Source organism: Haliaeetus albicilla, chromosome 27 (genome assembly GCF_947461875.1).
Source record: "Haliaeetus albicilla chromosome 27, bHalAlb1.1, whole genome shotgun sequence".
Classification (NCBI taxonomy): domain Eukaryota; kingdom Metazoa; phylum Chordata; class Aves; order Accipitriformes; family Accipitridae; genus Haliaeetus; species Haliaeetus albicilla.
This window is the reverse complement of record NC_091509.1, coordinates 10102380-10116357: the sequence shown is the minus strand read 5'-3', so window position 1 is coordinate 10116357 and position 13978 is coordinate 10102380. Positions and strand designations below refer to the sequence as shown.

Genomic DNA, 13978 nt, shown 5'->3' with positions numbered 1-13978 from the left:
CAGTTTAATTGCATTTATTTATTTTTGTTTAGAGAATACTAGAACAGAGAGAGGGATAGACTAGGTGCATCTCCTTCTTCAGATCAGCATTAGCATGCATAACTCTCTCCTCTGTATTTTGTTAGTGCCTTCAAACCAGTACATGTTCCTTTATTTTCTTGCTCCATAGAGTAATAAATAGGTTTTATTTTCTCTGTGTTAATCCTATGTTCAAATCTAACCAAAATATTTCCTCCCCCCTCTCTCACACTGCAATCACTTGTAGTCTCATGCCTCCCTTTCACTAGAATAGAATAATGTATTTTCAGCTGGAAGGGAAACTATTCTATTCTATTCTATTCTATTCTATTCTATTCTATTCTATTCTATTCTTTCGGTGTGAGCATCTGGAGCAGAAACTCAGAGCTCTCAGGGTCACATCTAGCTTTGAAACAGGAACATTTAACCAGGAGCTCAGTATTGATATTCTCAATATCACAGGGGATGTTTGGAAACTTTTAATTTCATTGCTACGTATGCTTGAAATCACACTTCTCAAATGTGCTCATTAGCCAAGGGTGTGACAATACTCTCCCCAGATAATACTGTTCTCAGATATTAGTTTTAAGATAGTGCAGTTCTGGATGGAAACCAGTGCCAAAATTTAGATACCCAAAGGTAAATATTTGGGTTTGCTCACTTATAAATAACGAGTCATTACTAGCACAAGCGAAGGGCTTAGAGGCACAGTGTGTGGAAACCATATGCTTTGGCCAAATAAGAGATCTCCACTCTAGAATAAATCATTTACTTTTAAAAATAATTAGTACTGTCAGACCGTTCTAAGAAGTGCAAGCATTGGTAAAATAATAAACAACAAATGTCTGCAAAGTCCAGCCCACCTCTTGCTATTTCTCTTGTAAGGGCTAATAACACCTTCCCATTTTTTCTAGAAACAGAGATGAGTTTACATAAAGAGAGGGCAAAACCTTGTTGTATTTTATACATGTAGCAAGTATCATGCTAATCATGCAGGAGTGTGACCTTTTGCTAAATTATTGGACAAAGTGCAATTAGATTGCCTCCATGTAACGCAAAGAATTGCAGGTACAAAATTGGGTTTATTTCGTAAGAGGATGGACCGGTGATGGTTGTAGCAGAGCCAAAACTTAAGTCAGTTACATTTGAAACTTGCTGGCTAAAATGCAATTTTCTGTTCCATTTGCTACATGTATCATTGCTTTGCTTTTCCTGAAGAAGGGGAACAAACATAAATCTCATCAACATTTATTTACCAAAGCAGAGGCTAAGGCAGAGATTTATTGACTATGTCGTCTCCTCTGAAGCAGAAAATACAGAGGCCCAGGAGCAACCAAGGAAAGGGATATCACAACCTTCAAAAGTTTGAACTCGCTTCTGCACTTTAAATTTGAAGGCAATATATAAAGCAATGGACAGGTAGGGTCTGCCAGTTTTGTGAGCCCTGAAAGACACTCATAACTGCAGAAGGACTAAAAGAAATCACAAAATAGCAAAAGTAGCCTAGTGTTAACAGCAGGTAGATGCAAATAAAATATTTACACACACAGGCACAAACATCAAGAGACACAGACAGAGGGTGACATTCCACCGGCTTATGCCAAGGCTCAGAAAGCTGCAGTATGGTGGGTTCAATGATGCATCTGAATTACTGTGCAGCATAGGACTGTGGTGCTCTGGACATCAGGTCCATAGGTTGAAGGGCTGGGGCCACCAGTGAGAGATTCAGTATGTGAGAGGGGAAAGAAATTGCCTCTGTGATTAGCCTGGATTAAGAAAAACAGCTCTGCCTGAAGGAATAAACCTCCAAGGCATCACGTGCAGATATCCTCACTGCAGCAGCAGACAGGACAAAAAGGCACAATCTGATCTCCCCCCAAAAGTCCTTAGCTGAATGTTCCCAGCATGCTTTCATAGCTGTGTTTGACTGCTGGAGCAGCATTTTCTCTTTAAACATCCTCCTTCAGTCCAGGAATCCCTCGGGCAGCAACAGCCTCTGAGATGCCGTTAGTTACAAAGACAGGGCAGAGCTCAGCCAGGTAAGCAGATGTCTTCAGGGAAAACGCTGCAAGGACTTGGTCAAGGTCCCACCCTCTAAAGAAAACCTGACCAATACAACCTTGCTGGCTCAGGCCGAAGGACCTAAACCAGCATAAACTGAGGAAAAACACAGATGGGGTTTTGCTTACTTTATGTCTGTTTTCGGTTTTACGTTTTAAGCATTCTTTGTTTAAATAAGATACTGATATTTCTTGTGCTGGATAAACTATAAAGAAATTCCTTAAGTAAGCTAACAGCAATTCTCATGTAGACAGAAGTTTCATTTGTGGATCGAAGGGAGATTTTGCACCTGGGACTTGCTGGGAGATCCACTCTTCTTCCCAGGCACCTGTGCTTGGGTCCTTGTGCTTTCTGAACTACTTGTGCTGTGGAGAATGGTTGTACCTGTGCTAAGAAGTGATAAGACTTTGAGAAAGCTGATCTTGCAGAACAGAATTTGCCATGAGATTTGGTGACTTTGGGCTTATCTGTCCCATCTGAAGCAAATCAGTCTCTTGATTCTGAACCTGTGTGATATTTAAAACATACAATGACTATTGCCACAGCACAAATGACAAATATATTTATGATCCGTCTTGACAGTTAGCATTCAGATTTATGTACCACATACTGTTGTGGTTGTTCTCTGTCATTTGCAGGTGTAACTATGATACGTGACTTGAATGCCCATGAAAATATATATATTCCACAGACCCATTCCAACAAACTCCAGAGCTTCACATGTGCTTAAAGGACTCAAACTTGGCTGAGTCAATCCAAAGACTCAATATTCATAAAATATTTTTGGATTGTTTTCTGCCAGCATTTGACTTTACGTCAAGTAGAATAAATGACTAGTTTCACCTGAAGCTTAATTTCCCCACCTTGTATTTCTGCAAGGAAACTGAAAACTTAATTGTGTCAGCAGGGGAAGTAATATGACTTTATCAGCAATTATTGTGTGCGTTTCTCCCAGCTGATTGCCAGATAGCTTGATTGCACAAGTTACCTCCTCCTATGATCAAAATCAATACACTGATCAATACAGCTCTTAAGTGTCATGTTCCAATCTATAAGGCATTTGTGTAACCGAGCATCTCAACAGGGATTGCCTAGGGCTCTTTTTACTTTATGAAACCCACCAGAGCATAAATGTCTGCTTGATTATGCTCCCTAGTTTCCCGGATTCTCCTCACCCTCCCCCAGATTAGAAACTCTTTGCAGCTATGCTCGTTCCTCTTCAGACTTTTTGCCTCTCCTGACACTTGGATAAGTGTCCCTGGACATGGTATATTCAAATGTTCAGAACGAGCTTGACATTTTTCTTTTAGACATGTTCAGAAGAGATGAGATTCTGCTTTCTATGATGCTCAGATGAGGAAATTGTTTTCTTAGGTCCTTCTTGCACGCAGAAGTTCAGAGGGTCCCTGAGTCTGGAGGGCAGCAGTAGCTGGCATCACTCCTATGAGATCCTCACTAGCAGATGTCCAGGAACTACTCCTGTTGAAATTGGAAAGGCTGAAGTCAGATAACAGGCTATCATCACAGGATGTTTGGGGATATAGCTAACAGAAGATGGGGACTTAGCAACCTCTGAATCATATTGAAATGAAGAAGCTGTCAAAGGCACCTCCTGTCCTCCCCAGCACACTCCTGAAGACGATCTAACCTAGCTGTGAAATAGCTCTTGGCAGGGAAGGCGGATAAGCAAATGAAGCATCATCCTTCCTGAAGAACAACAGGGGAATGAAAACACAGCCACCAAGCAATATGTACTTATTGGCTTATTTTGGTATTGGTTTTAACCAAGCTAAAAATGAGGAGCAACTGTCTATGAAAGTGATGCAGGGAATTAATGTTTGCAAGTGGGGTGTATATGGGAAGACAGAGTAGGATGGGGAGCACAGAAGGTCTGCTGCTGCCCTTAGCTCACTGAGGGAAAATGTCGTGTCCGTTTATCAAACCAAGGCTGTACAGAGGAGAATATGGAGATTTTGCTCAAATTAGGCACCCACTTCCAATGTCACCATCTGTGGTGTGACATTTAATCCTAATAAAATGCTTACCAAATAAGACTAGTTATGAGCACAGCTCAAAATTTTGCCATGTTAATATTTTTCATAATAAGATGTATAAAGTTTTACAAATTCATACACAGTGGGCTGTAAGAGAGAAGCGGTCTAACGTCAGGAATGTGCTAGTTAATGCATATCATAGAAACACTAAGTGAAAAACCTTGAGGAAGAAGGAAAGACAAGTGCAACTCCCATTCAACACAACATGGTGAAACATGGTGTATGCTATCTGACCTGTCCTTCACTGGGAGCAGGATGGATACCTGAGAAAAGGCAGCAGCTACTGTAGCTAAAGAAACTTTAACTTCAGTTAGTCAGACTTACTACTACAGCTTAACCTAAAACAAAGTAGATACTAGTTGAGAGGTTAAAGGCACCAACAAGAATCTTTATTATTAATTTTAATCTTAATACTGTCTTTTGTTATTTAATTTTTGTGTCATTGTTCCATTACCAGAAAATATAATTTTCAGATCTTACCATTAGGTGCCTTAAGATATGTAGATTCACAACACCGCCTTCAGCGTATTCAGAAGTTACCAGGATACAAACCCATAGGCATTGCATGGGCACATGTGTGAACTGGCCCTACAAAAGGCAGGAAAGGATGATACGTACCCTGGTGACCAGAAAACTTACCGGCAGGCTGTAGAGTAGGAAGGAACATGCGTGAGCCCCAGATGCTGTGAGGGAGGTTGTGATAGTTTGCTATTCAGAAAGGAACTTAAACTAGTGACTGACATTAACAATGTGCATATGCTAGACTTTTGTTATAAAACTCATAATTCTTTATAGAAAGTCTTGTTTTGACACAAAAAAGTTCTGCTATTGCACACACAAAGTAGACACATGAAATGATGAAGAATTTTTTGCCAGAAGATTTCAACAAACTGCAATTGTCATTTTTCACTGGATACTTCACTGCAGAAAAGGCACCCATTTCCCAGATAGCTGCAGTTCTAACACTGTGGCACGTTTGAAGCCTGACAAACAAAAGTCAGTCTTGGAGCTCATGGCTGCTGGTCTGCAACACATTTGGAAATCGTGGTATCTCCATTGCACAAGGAAACAGCTCCAAAACAGTGGTTTTGCCACTATTTCATTCCACAGCTTTGACTAATGGCTTGTGGAGTTTTTTTCCTAGCAGATGAAAGATCTGATTATGCCAGTTGAGAGATCTCCATTTATAAAAAAACATTCATTATCTTCCATTTGAATATTCTTAATTGATCCTGCTTGTACTTCAGTAATTGAAACACCTTACTTAAAAAACACAAGCCTATTATGAGCTATCCCATCTGCGGGTAGTTATAAACCGCTCAATGTGATGCTGTGTATTTCTAACGTAAGTGAGCACTTCCAAGCACTCTCCTAATTATCAGATTTGGGCCTCTTATGAATGTTGCATTAATTATGGTGCAAAAATGAACTGTAGGCCAAAATCAGCAGGTAATTAGAGCATAGAACGTAGTGCCAAACTTAACATTAATTAGAGAGGAATGGAAATACAGAGTTAATGTGAGAAAGAGAGGAAAGTGCCCGTCTTCTGCAGCATGGCATTGAATGGCTTCACTCATTGCTTACTTGTTTACCCTGGTGTCTGTAATTAGCAAATGGATTTAGACAACTGAAAACAAATAGCTGCTTTGTTGATTTTAAAGTTAGTTTAGTTTCTGTCCTTCAGTGCCCAAGTTTCTGTTTCTCGTGTGGAAACATCAACTATTGTATCACTAACAAGTTGCAAATCTGTGATGGAAGACGTCAACATCTCCGGACTGACACCATCATCTTGCTTGCTGTGTGGATCCCATGTTTTTCATCACCAGTCATTATCACATTTATGTTCATAATACCCAAAGTCCAAGGCCTTTTGCTAAAGTTGAGCAGAATGTCTTGTAGTGGAAAACAGGGAAACTTATAAACCTCATTCAGGTCAAGTAGCTGAAAGACAGAAGCTTAAGGAGGTTGGGAAAAGGGAGAACTCCAAGCTGGGAGATAGGAGAAGTGTCATTAAGATGACTGTCAGCAAAGTCTGTCAATGATGACATCTATTAGCACATGAAGTAGTCTCTTGAGGGAACCACTGTAGAAACACCAGTCAGATGACCAAAATTAGGCTGGATAAAGTAATGGCAAGTGGTACTGCCCTGCATCAGCAGAGGGGTTGCATGGGGTAGCTGATAACCTCTGTCATATCTCTAATGCCTCCACTGGACTTGTTAGAACAAGGAAAAAGTACCTTTCAGCCCAGGTGCCTGGGGACCTTCCTGGTGATGCCTTCTTCATTCCCTGGTTCACTGTGACATGAGATCCAAGGCTGCTTCTCCAGACATTGTCTCAGCAGCTCTAAACAAAAAGCAAAGCAGGCTTATTTTTAAACTGTTGCACAATATGCTGATATTTTGCAATAGTCAAGTTCAGCAATCAAGGTGAGGGCGGCTCTTCAACCCCTCCAGCGGGGTCAGGAGTGGCATTAGCTAGCATCATCTTTCTGTTTAAGATCCGCAGTGCTGCTCAGCACCTGGAGCTGTTGGGGAAAGATGCGGGTGCCCGTGCCCCAGCAGGTCTCCATGAGCTGGGCAGAGGGGAGCAGAGAGGCGGCATCCCTCGCACATCCCCAGTCGGGTGTTTTTCCGCGTAGGGGTGCCTGTGATTCTCACCCTTACACCCAGGAAGAGGTGAGATATAAACTGCTAATCTTTCTAGCAAGGGGAGAGTGAGATGCATTTGGGATGTGCTGGAGAAACGTGGCAGCTATTGTTCTGACAGGATCAAAACTGCTAATGGTATAATGAGGCTCATTATTTTTACAATGAGTTTTGCTGTTTGAAAGCTGCCACGCTTGACAGCTCTGGAAGGCACAGGCACCTGCTTGAGCGAGAAAGGAAAAATGCAACCAGGCCACAGGAGAACAGAGGTGGCAGCTACGAGGGTTTATCAGCTCCCTGGGAAACAGAAACTTCATTGTCAGTTGAGCATTGTTGCTTGGGTCAGGCTGAGAGCAGAGAACAACTTTGACAACAGCAATGGCGTGTTTTGGGTATGTGGTTATGTGGTTTATTTAAGGTCCGGCTGAGCCCTGTTGACTAATGTCTGAAAAGCCACCGAGCCATCAGCAGTTCAGTGTTCTGGCTCATGGAGGAGATCTGGTAACCATCTCCCAAAGTATAAACTTTCTCAATGGTGACACTGCTTTATGCTGAAAAATTTAACCTGTTCAGCTGCTTGCTACTGAAGGTTTGGTTTCATAAGACAAGAGGTAGGAAATGGGCAGACAGGAAGATATGCAAGCTGTACAAACACCGTCACAAACGTATACGCTCAAGGGATCACGTGCTGTATTTCTCGCCTCTTCCAGGCCCCACTCAGAGATTGTTTGCTGTTCTTACTTTAAAAGTTATTAAAAATCTCAGGCACGTCTTAGCAACATCCATGTTACAATTAATAACGGGCCAACAGTGACAAACATCAGATGGATGTTCAGAGCAATCTCCACTGGAGGCAACTGAAAATAAGCCCGTTCAGTGTGAGTCAGGGCCAGCAGGCACAGCGCCTGGCCAGTCTCAACCGTTCCCTTTGTCTGAAATTCTGTCGGGTAAAACTGAGATGCTGAAGTTTAAAACAGGACAGCAGTATTACATGGTCAGCAGAAGAGAGGACAGCTGCCGGTGGGTGCTGCTCTGCGCAAAGGCAGTGTCCTGTCCCAATGCCAGCTCAGCATCACAAGCGCAGCGCTGCAGAGCTGCAGCGTGACCATTACAGCGCAGGGAGGCTTCAGCCTTTTTAGTAAGCATTGCTAAAAGAACCAGAGGGAAGGTGGAATGTAATTATTGTGACTGTGCAATGGGAAACAGGAGGCCCAAACCAAACTCAGTCATCTCCCTGTTTTTATTCGCCAGCCTGAGAGCATCATTACGGTCAGTGACGCAGAGGCAGGATATTCCAAGCCTCTGAGGGTGTGAAGGATTTAGTGGAGGAAGGAAGTTCTTGAATAAATAAAACACCTTTCCTACAGCTGTAGGTTGTTCTGTCCTGGAAAGCATTTCTGACATTTTAAAATTGAAACAAACCTTTTTTATGTAAGTGATTAATTGCTCCTGCTGGAGCACCACAGCCTTCAACCAAACTATGATTTAGTTGTACCAGACACTATTCATATCTGATGTAACACAATGCTTGTTCCAAAGAGGCTAAAATCCAAAGACAAGGCATGCAAAGGAAGTATTATTGCCTCTATTTTATCCACAATGAAAGAAGGCTCAGAGAAATGGCATGCTTGCCCACAACCAAACAGAAATTGTTGGAAAAACCACCTCTGCAGTCTTGAGGTGTCCTGAGTGCCTGGTAATCTTCCATCAACAATTTCTTAAAATAGCTCACTGAAGAACTTAGCTGATCTTTGTTCTTATTAGCACGTTTAGCATTTGTCTATTTGCTTAGCATTAAAGTATCTGTAGTCATGTTCCTGTTTTTAAATTTTGATGGCTATCAAGAATGTAATTATCATCTGAAGAGGTTATTATTCAATACAATGAGACTGTGTAACATCATGCAAAAGGTTTTAGCCAGTACCCAGAGATAATGACATAGAAAAATGTGTTCCTTCAGCCTTATTTTTTACTGAATTGGACGCTTTGCTTCTTAGCTGATCTATGTGAAATGCCTTGGCTGGCTCAGGCCAGGCCCCTAATTAGTTATCTTCATCAATCAATCTCTATCCAATCTATTTCCTGTGCCAAGAGAAGGGTTGCGTTCAGCACTCTACCAGAGACACCAATGTGATTTTCCTGCATTCATGGAACAAGAGTCTTCTGAGCAAAGGAGCAGTGTGCTGGGATTAACTGTTGAAGTAGCTTAAATGTGTTCCTACAATTTTTCTTCGACCAAATTCATTAATAGAGCCTGGCAATAAAAAGAATAAAAAAAGGAAGATATAATGAGCACTTGCAGTTCCAGGGAAACAAACTGACTGGGTCAAATTCAGCAATTTTTTTCAGCAGGAGAAAATGAAAAGGAAAAAAGATGCTGAAGTGTTTTGACATTTTATTTCAAAATCATATTTTAGTTTATTATTTGCCTGCACTTTTCAGAGGAGTTAAACATCCTCCTTGAAAGAGATATGCTTCTATTGTAAACACAAAAATAAATGAACTGGAGGGGATTTTGGTCTTGTTTTGCCAGAAGAAAACTATGAAACAATTCTATTGTACATCAACCTAAAGCACTGGGGCCTGTGTGTCAGTGTGGTCACGCATCCACTAAGCAGTATCTGCACACCTCTGCTTTTGGAGACGAGGACGTCCCTCATGTAGCTACAGTCACTTTCCTGGTACTGTACGGGAATGCTTTGGCCCCTGTCTGACTGAGCCGGTCTGGGAACATGTCCTGGAGCTGCAGGTCATTAGAGCAAGTGGCAGCCAGAGCTGGCTTGTACGAGTGAGAGAACAGGCGAGCGTCAGCTGAGGAAAACATCCTTCAGGAATGATGGAAAAAAGGACAAAGAAAGGAGAGAAACAAGCGTATTGATAGATGCTTTCTTTGTTTTCTGTGACTTCTCAGATACAAAGAAAGTAATTTTTTTTCCAGTGGTATGTTTCTCTCACTCAAGGGCTTTGCTTACTTGGAGAACTGTCTGCTAATTTTAAATCTGAGGAGGCATGTAGAAGTCTTACAAAATGTACTGAAGGCTGGATTATGTGGGCTGGAGACAGCTGTTTTTAAAACCTCTAACTGAAATTTAGTAAAGAATGATGAGTGCTTAATTCCAGCTCACAAGGTCTGAACAGCATTATTTGATTTAAAGATAATTAAGATATTTAGCATAACTGCTCAAGAGTGAAAAAACATAAACACTCGTCATGACATAGAGACAAATTTGTATTTACATTTGACTATGAAGGACTTTAAAATCAACATTGCTGTCATATCCATATAAATAATTTAGCAATCCAAATGTTTTCCTGAGATCTGGATTTTCACCATTCAGCTGCAATGAGAAAACTGAACTTTTGATGATATTTCTGTCGATTTTACCCATGTTTTCCCAAAGGACTGCATCATCTCTAAGGAGGAATGGTCCACTGATATTTGCTCCTATTTTTAAAAAAATAATTAAATAGTAAGACTAGGACAGACTTCAAATTTGGCTAGGACATTTTAAGAATTCAGGAATATTTTCTCTTTGGTGCTGATGCTGCTTGAGACATCAAGTCCACTGATTAGGTGGGTTTTACACACAGATAAATGATGCTTCCTCCCCAAGATTGGAATAAAAGACATTGAAGGCAAAGGAATATTCCTGTTGTAAGGTTCGTTGCAGAGGATGGATTTCATTTTCTTTGCCACATTACTGTGCTTTCCTGGGCCTGGCTGCAATGGGACAGACAGATACCGACCGTGTCTGGCCGGCTGTTTCTCCAGCAGAGTTCCAACAGGTGATTTAGCAAATCATCTACCCCAGCCACTTTACTCAGAAAATCATAACATATCTTTGTGGGCTCTGCAGGCTGTCAGCTTGCAATGAAGAGAAATAGTCACAGGAGGAGGGGATGGAGACGTTCATCTGCCGTCCAGATTAACTCAGCTCCCAAGCAGCAGCTAACCCTGATGATGGCTTCACCATCCCCACGCCTGGGTTTGTCCGGTTTGAAATCCACCTTCCTGTAGCCCGCTTTGTGGGAGCCCTGCGCTTGAAAGCACACAAGAGACAAGCATTAGGTATATCTCTACAGAGTTAAAGGAATAGATCTGATATTTGAGGGAGTTCTCTTGGAGCAGTTCTCATTGTGTTTTCTGAGTTCATACACTCCTTTTTGTATTCATTGGTTTCCCATATATTTAGAAGAGAAAGTTTCTCTGAATTGGCTTCTGTTGGACAAAGCAGATCACAGGTAGTCATGCGCAGGTGCAGTGAAAGACCTACCTTTAGTAAACTCACCTTTGATAACACGCTGGTCTCCTCTGGGTTGCAGGTCAATCAGATGCAGCACAAGGATGATAAACAATAAGCTTAAACCTTATTGCTAGGAAACCTTGCAAGTATCTTGCTCATCTCAGAAACAAAGAAAGGAGAAACCCACAGAGAAACAACAGGAGCTATTTGTCCTAGAAGTATTAGATATATTGCTAGTTTTGCAGAATTGAATATGAAACCAATTTACGTTGTTTTGCAATGTTGATACATATCAACAAAAGGACAGAACGACCTTGTAATTTCTGGCTCCATTTTGCCCCAGGAATCACATTGAGTACGTAAGGGGTATTCTTCCTATCCTGCTATAATGATTTCTACTGATGGACAAATATTGAAGTTCACTTTACTGGCCAGAAGCATGAGTCATTCAGCCCAGAGATTACAGAGTTACTAGAAAGCTTTTAATTTTATGGAGTCTATGAACCCAGTAATTGTGAGAGAGGGACAATTCTGCACTGACCTTCCGAAAATTAAATATGCAGCTGTATTAAAATCAAATGTTTCATGAAAATACATTTAATTTGGATTATGTGTATTCATTTTTTTCAACAGAAAATGGGAATGAAACAACATATTTTGTTCACCTTTATTTTGACATTTTGTGTATTTCAGATTAAAAAAAATTTTTGCCTCTTTCAAAATGCAAAATGTCACAGATTAAAATAGCAAATTCCCAAGATTCTTGGATTTTATGTTTACATTCTTCTCAACTTTCTGTTTCCCAAGATTTCCCAGTTTTCCAAAATATCAAAAGCACCTTTTCAGGGAAACAATAGCATTGTCATCTTTACCCTTAGCTCCTGTAACCCTGGATGGCACTCTAACACCACAGGCTCTTTCCTGCTCTTCTGAAAAACATGCTCACAGTTGATTCCTGGCCCATGTGGGTACAGGATGGTCTGTGTGATCTTTCCTGGGTGCTTCAATCATAAACATGCCTAAATAATGATGCCAACCAGAAACTGTACTGCACTTAACGACATCTCTATGATCTACAGGCAATCATTTACTGTGGGTTAGTAGCTGCTACAAAATACGGAATTAAAAGACTCTTTTCTAACTGCTTCTGAAACAGGAATAAAGTAAGCAGATGCATCACTGTCTGGAATAACTAACAGTCATCCTAAGCTGTTCTCTCTTTCCCTCTCTTTTATAGTGCATTTATGAATTATGTTGTTTGCATTTATAATTATGGGACTGGACAGATGGTGGAAGGCTTATTTCAGAATGATGTGTTCATTAAAATAACCTACTCTGGTCTGCCAAGTGATTGTTAACTGTAATCCCAATTTGATATTGAAGAGAGTTATTTATTCTTTCTCTGTAAGTCCATCTGAAAAAAAGGAGCTTTGAGAAATGGACGCTATATTGAGTGTGAAGCTGCAACAGTGGTGCTGCAAATATTCCAGGTGGGAAACCACTGAAGAATTTTGCAGCTGTGAGAGAAAGAAAAATGCAGAGAAAGATAAATTGTGGACCACCACAATTTTCAAATCTAAGGAAAGTTTCGAGTCTTTATTCAATTTGGAAGCTCAGTTCCACTTACAATGTGGCTCCAGCCAGCTTCTACCTACAAGCACACACTTTCTACGGTCTGCTGTCCTAGGTACTTGAGTACAATAATGGTAGATTCTGTTATTAAAAATTGGACTCTCTGCTCAAGCAAAACACAAATCTTCACAGTTTATCACATCTTTCATAGTAACAGCTTGTCTTCCTCTAGTTCCAACAAGTGCTTACTGGGTGCTTTGGCAAATAACAAGAGGTTTCGTGATGTAACTGGGAGTGATCATCACCTATTTGCCTTCCTTCTTGGGAATCTTACTGTACCCACTTCACTTTACCAGCTTCATCATCTTGCAAGGTGTGATGGATCTGGAGACAATTCTTTGCACTTCAACTCCTTTGCAGCATTTTGTTTTTGAGATCTCCTGCGCTACTATTTTCACATCAAGACTTCAGGATCTGGTCTGGACATGGATGAAAGCAGAGACACAGTGTCAAGGTTTCTTTGTTGAGATTGAAGGAGTCTCTATTGCTCCATTTGTGGCCATTATCCAGGTTCTAATTCCTGGCCTTCACATCTCCTTGTGCATATGTCCTATCCAGGCTACCTCAAGATGCCATTTGTGGCAGATCTTCCTTCACTCAGTGGGCAGTCTGAGGGCTGCGCTGCTGGTGAGCTGCTCAGAAATGTAGTTTATAGCTCTTCTATGGCTGAAAGCTTTGCTCTTCTGCACCAAAGCAATTGGCATCACTTGTACCCCATAGCTGCGGCACAACCATGGGGTCATCAGAATTCTGAAGGCAAAACTCAGAGAAAATAGTGAAGAGTGAGGTGCAAAGGTGCAGGACTCCTGTCTGCCTGTCTGAGCCCACTGGGAGCAGAACCAAAGGTGGGAGGAATGGGAGAGCAGTGGAAAAGTTGATTGTGTTCACTAAAAATAACCAGGAATATTTGTGTTTTCTGCTTTGCCTCTGCAACCATTGTTACAACCTTCAAAGATGCAAATTGGCTGTACAAATACTGTTACTGAGAAGCTTTCTGGGGTTCTGGAGAGAGTTTCTAGTTGCATATGAAGGAAGAAACATATTTTGAAATGTTTCATTTAGAGTGCTGGCAATCAACTGGAAAAAGGAGAAAATGAAAGAGACAGGCAGATGAGCGCTCACTCATACAAAATTGCCAATATGACAGTGGTTAGATCAGTCACCTTGATAAGAGGCAGAAAAAAGCCTTGAACATGAATTGGAGTCTGCTTTTTTTTTTCTCTCTTCTTTACTTTCTCATGAGAAGTTGCAGACTTCCTCCAGATCAAAGTGAAAATATTTGAAACTGTGAAAACTTTTGGAGAATGGGAAAAGCATTTTC

General features: G+C 41.0%; 1 protein-coding gene across 2 annotated transcripts in view; it reads left to right on the top strand.

Annotated features, from left to right (window-relative positions):
* The window catches only part of HTR4 (5-hydroxytryptamine receptor 4), a 146878-nt gene that overhangs the window by 124019 nt on the left and 8881 nt on the right, over positions 1-13978 (top strand). The gene's annotated exons all lie outside the window — the stretch shown is intronic.